We start from the raw sequence: 6,392 nt of genomic DNA on the forward strand, positions 1-6,392 counted from the left end.
GAGACTCTGTGGCACTGGCTGATGAAGAAAGGCAGCAGAAGTAGTGTCTCATGTCTTACGAGTTGCTGGCTTCAGTGTTTTGAGAAGTCCAGCTACTCTAGTCTCTGCTTTTTGGTCCCCTCTGTTTCCTAATAAATCTCCCCCTCATTTAAAAAAAAAAGGGGACGTCATAAAAATGGCAGCGTGAGGTGAGCCTCTTGAAATCTCCCCTGGAATTTATAACAAATTAAGCAGCTATAATTCCACAAAGGACTCCCTGCATACAGGCAAGACTAAGAGACATGCAATTGAAATCATCTAAAGGTGGGCAAATTGGGTGGGTAGGGGAGGAGGGGAGGAGAAAATGTGGAGACGGGGGCCACGGGGGCTCAGGATGCAAACTTAGCTGGGAGCTCCGAGCTCAGTGCATTCCCAACTACCGCAGTTTTGGGAGAGGGAAGGATTCGGACTGCTAGGGCTCCACTTTTGGCCCACAGGGTTGAGGGGACAGCATATCACACGGCTGAACCCAATGCTCATGGCAGAGACCTCGGAACAAAGACTGAGGGAAGAAGGCTGAAAACGGTGGTTTAAGCCCTCACTGCTGAGGAGAGAATGGAAGCCTTAGGCACTGAGACTAGCCGCCCCCTCCCTACTTTCCCAGAGCTCGCCCCGCCCCCACCTGCCCGGTGCTAGAAGCGGAACAGTAGCGGTGCCAGATGAAAAGAACAGAATATTTGCAGTTCTGAGAACTGCGGTCCACAGACATGGAGTTGCAGCCCAACTACTTCTGGGAGGGAGGGAGGGAGCTGTGGAAGCAGGACCGGCAGTGGTGGTCGCTGCCATTGCTCTGGGCCACCTCTCACAACTCACGCTGCATCTGTCCCCACCTATCTGGGCGGATCCCTGCAGGAGTAAACAGAGCTGCTGAAACATACGGGTTCTGAATTGGTGTAGGAAGAGTTCGAAACCTCTCCACATCTCCCCACGGAGGCGGCACCCTATAACCTAGGTGAACTGTTCACAAGGACAAGCCCGCCTTCCGGGGAATCTCCCCATTGTGTGAGAAGGCAGAATAGTGCAGAAAAATATAACACTACAGTGTGAGAGAGAATGAGGGGCTGCAGACGGAGAGAAAATAAAACATTCTACCAACACCTACTGGAAAACAAAAGAAGGACCTCTTCCTATCAACCTGTTGCAGAACCCACTCCTGTAGATGTCTAGGAAGAGAAATAATAAATCATCAATTGCCATGAATAACCAAGGTAGTAAGACAGTTCAGAAAGAAAATGAAGTCTCCAGAAAATGAACTTAAAGACGTAAATATGTGACTTAAATGTCAGAGAATTCAAGATTGCAATTCTTTTTTTGTTTTGTTTTGTTTTGTTTTGTTTTCTAATAAGACTAAATTTATTCAATAACCTAGTAAAAGTTTTGATTATAAGTATCCAACAGTATAAAAAGTACAAAACAGATCTGTTGATTTCTAATATATTAATACAAAGTGCATGACTACATACAGTACATCCTACAGGCAAAGAGGTGGAAGGGGAAAAATAAGACTTGTGGTTGAGGTCTAGTAATAAATAAATAAATACAGAAATAGAGATGATCCATATTATAGTATATTCTACCACCAATACTGCAGCCAAAATGTACAAAAAAACAAAAGACAAAGAACCATTTCAAAATAACTCAGGAGGTAGGTGATAATGGCTGGGACTCTTGTAATACACAGCTGTGGGAGAGCCGACCCAACTGACTGTGTAATCTGTGCATATGGTGGCTTGTAGTTTTCTCCAAAAGGAAAAAATACAAAATTCTAAGTTTAGATCAAGAACTATAAAACTACAAGGTGCCCATGAAAAGTGGCTCACTCCTTGTTATTTATACTATCCAATTTTTAAAATCCAGCTTTAAAAATAAGCACTGATTCATTTTATTATAAGGTAGGCAAATGACCCTCCCTCGTTATGATAAACCTGAACTGGTAATATATTTTTTCTGAACTTTGAGAAAAGAGGCAATGTGAATACTTTGGTTTGGATTCAAGTAAGAGGCTTTTAATAGATTTTAGAATTGAAGGGCTCTGCGTTCAGGCCTTAACATCTAACATCTCAATGTTTAGAAAGCCTGACTGAAAGAAGCCAAACCAAAACCATCCCACTGAGCATTCACACACACCTCTTTTTTTACCAAGAGTGAAAAAAAACCCCAAATCCTAATAGGTTAAAACAAGTCAAACAACCACTCTACACAGATAAAACCTTCACAAAGGTCAACTGAAGTAATCCAGAGCTAAAACTGAATTGTGCAGATTTTCAATGAAGTCACCAGTCATGTAATACAAACAAAAGTCAATTATTTACACACTCAGCAAGGCCTCTAAGAAATGTGCCCCAAGAAGCATTAACCTTTGTTTTGTGTGTGTGTGTGCCATCCTGAAGGCTTGCACACATTTTATTTTTCAGATAATTTAATATTTTTAATAGAGTGTGTTCTCTACAATGTGGTAATGCTTTGGTACTATTCATATAAGATTGCCTATCCTAAAGACTTGATATTTCCACCCAAGAGGAGCTTTGATTCTGCTTTAGAAGTTTCATATAAATTAAAATATCAAATATCATTATGAGGGAGGTGACACAGGATACAACATATACAGTCCAGTTACCTCTTTGTATATATTCAGAAATTACTCCTTCAAGGTATTTGCACCAGAGAGCTTAGTCTGTCCTGCTTAATATTCAGTAGTACAGGTTTCTAATCATCAGAACCTTGGCAAGACCTTAATATTTCAAAAGTATTAACAACTACCTCTAGGGGCAAGTCCATGTTACTGAGTTATGACAAATTTATTATCATGAAAGAAAACAAGTGTAGCCAGCCATCTTTAAAAATGCCCCAACCACTGCTTCTCAATATAGAAAAACTAAAACTACATACGTTTGTTTATCATACAACAAATCCCATCCCTGTCCCCTGAAATTCCCCTAGTTTCATTCATTAGAAGGGGATTAAAAAGAAAAGACTTAAAGAGCACTTTACAGCAGCATTCAGCTTTCCTATGAAATACTCAGCATCTTAAATATTATGTACACGTCTTTTTTTCTTGTAGTATGCCAGATACTGGCTTCAGAGTTTGTGGAACGTGAGGAAAACAACCCATTCAAAACTATTCTAGAAATTGTCTTTTGGCAGAATAGCAAGGATCCACGTTAACAAGAGGAGGGTCATTTTGTTGGCTTTTTTCCCCCCCTAAGATTTAAATCACTTTTTGTTCCCCTTCTCCACAAACCTCAGTCACCACTCCTGAGTGGACATGGGCAGAGGCGCTGGCCCCTGCTCCTCCGGCTTCTCAGCAGCGGCTTTCTTATTGCTGCAGCAAGGCTTGAATAGATGTGTGTCAATGAGGACTTCCCCAAAACGACCTTTACAGATAATTCCACAACATATTTTCTGTCTTTTCCAATATGTAAGATCTAAAAAGAAAAAAACTGGCGTTCTGTGTCTGAGCCATCATGTGACTGCTTACTATAACAAGGAGATTGAGCTGGGGAGGCACTTGAGGTGGTACTGTGGGCATCAGAATTGTGACATTTCAATTCTCTCTGCAGTTTGCTGATCTGGTTACTTTTTCTCCTGCTTCCAGACAGTTTTCACTTTCTTTGGTTTCAGTGTAGTCTTTAGACTGGGTCCTGCCCTAGCATGGACCACATGATTCCAGTGTTTTTTCATCCTGCTGGCAATTTCTTCCATGTTTTCATAGGCAGGACACAGGCATTACAGATGTCTCCAGAACGAGTTTCATGCAACCCAAAACAGCTCTGGAAGTCCTTTTCATAACGTTTACTGTCAGTGAATCGAGAACTGAAGGACTTAGCTCTGCAAATACAGCAGCCCTCTATACTTCGGTACATCTTTGGCTTGTGAAAACCAAACATCTTTTCTTCTGGGCAATACTCTTCCAAAGGCAACCGTTCCACGCACAATAACGTTCCCGAAGTGCAGAGTGCACACCAGGCCAACCTCCCCTCCAATCGTTCCCTCCTCCTCAACTGCCTTGTCTAGAAAGATTGTCTCCAGCAGTTCTGCAGTTGCTACCGCTGCCGGGAAGGTGTAGATTCCGCTTTCCTTCTCTGCAATTCTTTTTTTTTTCAACTTCAAAGAATTTATTCTGAAGGTATATTCCACTGATATGTATAAATTAATATGCACATGTTATTTGTTGCAGCATTGTTTACTCGTATAACGGAAAAATATTGGAAATCACCTGAATGCCCATACATAGGAAATTGGTTGAGTAAATGTCTTACATCTACATGATGTAATATTTGGCAGCTGTAAAAAATAATGAGGAGGATCAGAAAAAAAAATGCTGTCATTACTGAATTGTCCATGTTCTTTGGAATGCAAATCACTTTGGAAGATAATGAACTTCTGAAATATCAAGTGAAAGAAACCCTCATCATATACTAAAATATTGAGATAAAGCGTTGCCTACAAGAGCAGCTAGAAAAGCTTTGGAGGATACACTAATATGATGCTTTTTGTGATAAAAGTCCTCCATGCTGTGACATTATTATGATCTTCAGGATGACACAGCACCAAATGATTGACCAGAGAAATGAGAGATGTATGCAAGGCCTTTCTCCCTTTCATTTATAATTGTGATACCTTATATTTCAAAAGCACTTTATCGTTAAAGATCCTTGGCGTATATTATCTCATTTAATCCCATTTTATTTTAAACTACTTCGGTATATTCAGCCTTTTCATATAAAACTACCTTCTCATATTCTTGCTGTTTTGTTTTTTTTTAGTTTCAGGTGCACAAGACAAAGTTATACTTAGACGTTTATCATTTATATCCCTCACACTGTGGACCCCCTCCCCCCATCCACTATCCCTCTGACATCGCACAGAGCCATCACATTTGCACTGTCTCCACTCCCAATGCTGTACTCCGCCTCTTGTATATACATACATACACACACACACACACACACACACACATATATATATAAAATTATAGTTGGCATTCATAATTTTTCAGCTTCAGGTGTACATTGCAGTGATCAGGCATCTACATATTCCCTGAGGTGGTCTCCCAAATGGGACACGTGTCCATCGGATACCCTACAAAATCTTTACAACATTATTGATTACGTTCCCCAAATTAATTTTCAAAACCCCATGGCCATCTTGTGGTTACCAACTGTGCTTTCTAATCCCCTCACCTTCCCCCTTATCCCCTAACCCCGCCCATCTAACAACCCTCAGTTTTTCCTCTTTGTCTCCAAAACTGTTTCTGATTAGTTCATTCACTTATTCCCTTCTTTAGATTCCTCATATAAGTGAGATCATATTGTCTTTCTCTGTCTGACTTATTTCACTTAACATAATGTTCTCTAGGTCCATCCATGTTGTTGCAAATGGTAAGATTTCTTTCTTCTTTATGGCTGCGTAATACTCCATTGTATAAATGTACCACTGTTTCTTAATCCAGTCATCTACCGATGGGCATTTCGGTTGTTTCCATGTCTTGGCTATTGTGTATAGAGCTGCAATAAACACAGGAGTGCATACAGATTTTTGAATTGGAGTTTTGGGTTTCTCCAGATAGATACCTAGGAGTGGAATTACTGGATCATAAGGTAGTTCCATTTTCAGATTTTTGAGATACCTCCATACTGTTTTCCATAGTGGCTGCACTAATCTGCAATCCCACCAACGGTGCACAAGGGTTCCCTTTTCTCCATATCCGCGGCAGTACTTGTTGTTTGTTGATATATTGATGATAACCATTTTGACTGGAGTGAGGTGGTATCTCATTGTGGTTTTTATTTGCATTTCTCTGGTGGTTAGTGAGGTTGAGCATTTCTTCATATGTCTGTTTGACATCTGTAGGTCCTTTTTAGAAAAATGTCTCTTCAAGTCCTCTGCCCATTTTTTAATTGGGTTGTTTGTTTTTTTGGAGTTGAGTTGAGTGAGTTTTTTCATAGATTTGTGATATTAACCCCTTATCAGATACATCATTGGCAAATATCTTTTCCCATTCAGTACGATCCCTTTTTGTTTTATTGATGGTTTCCTTTGCTGTGAAAAAACTTTTTAGTTTGATGTAATCCCACGTGTTTATTTTTTCTCTTACTTCCCTCACCCGAGGGAATACATCAGTAAAAATCTTACTCCGGGTAATGTCTGTGAAGTTTCTTCCTCTATTTTCTTCTAGGTATTTTGTAGTTTCAGATCTTACATTTAAGTCTCTAATTCATTTTGAATTTATTTTTGTATATGGTTTAAGGAGGTGGTCCAGCTTCATTTTCTTGCATGTGTCTGTCCAGGTTTCCCAGCACCATTTATTGAACAGACTGTCTTTACCCCATCGTACATTCTTGCTTCCATTG

The 6,392-nt window shown here is 40.1% G+C and overlaps 1 pseudogene across 1 annotated transcript; it reads right to left on the minus strand.

Moving 5' to 3' along the window:
• Nucleotides 1–3,285: 3,285 nt before the first annotated feature.
• On the minus strand, nucleotides 3,286–3,926 carry LOC308502356 (SIN3-HDAC complex-associated factor-like; annotated as a pseudogene). The gene has a single exon. The product of its transcript is annotated as an SIN3-HDAC complex-associated factor-like (transcript).
• Nucleotides 3,927–6,392: the final 2,466 nt, after the last annotated feature.

This window comes from Rhinolophus hipposideros (assembly GCF_964194185.1).
Source record: "Rhinolophus hipposideros genome assembly, chromosome: 9".
Classification (NCBI taxonomy): Eukaryota; Metazoa; Chordata; class Mammalia; order Chiroptera; family Rhinolophidae; genus Rhinolophus; species Rhinolophus hipposideros.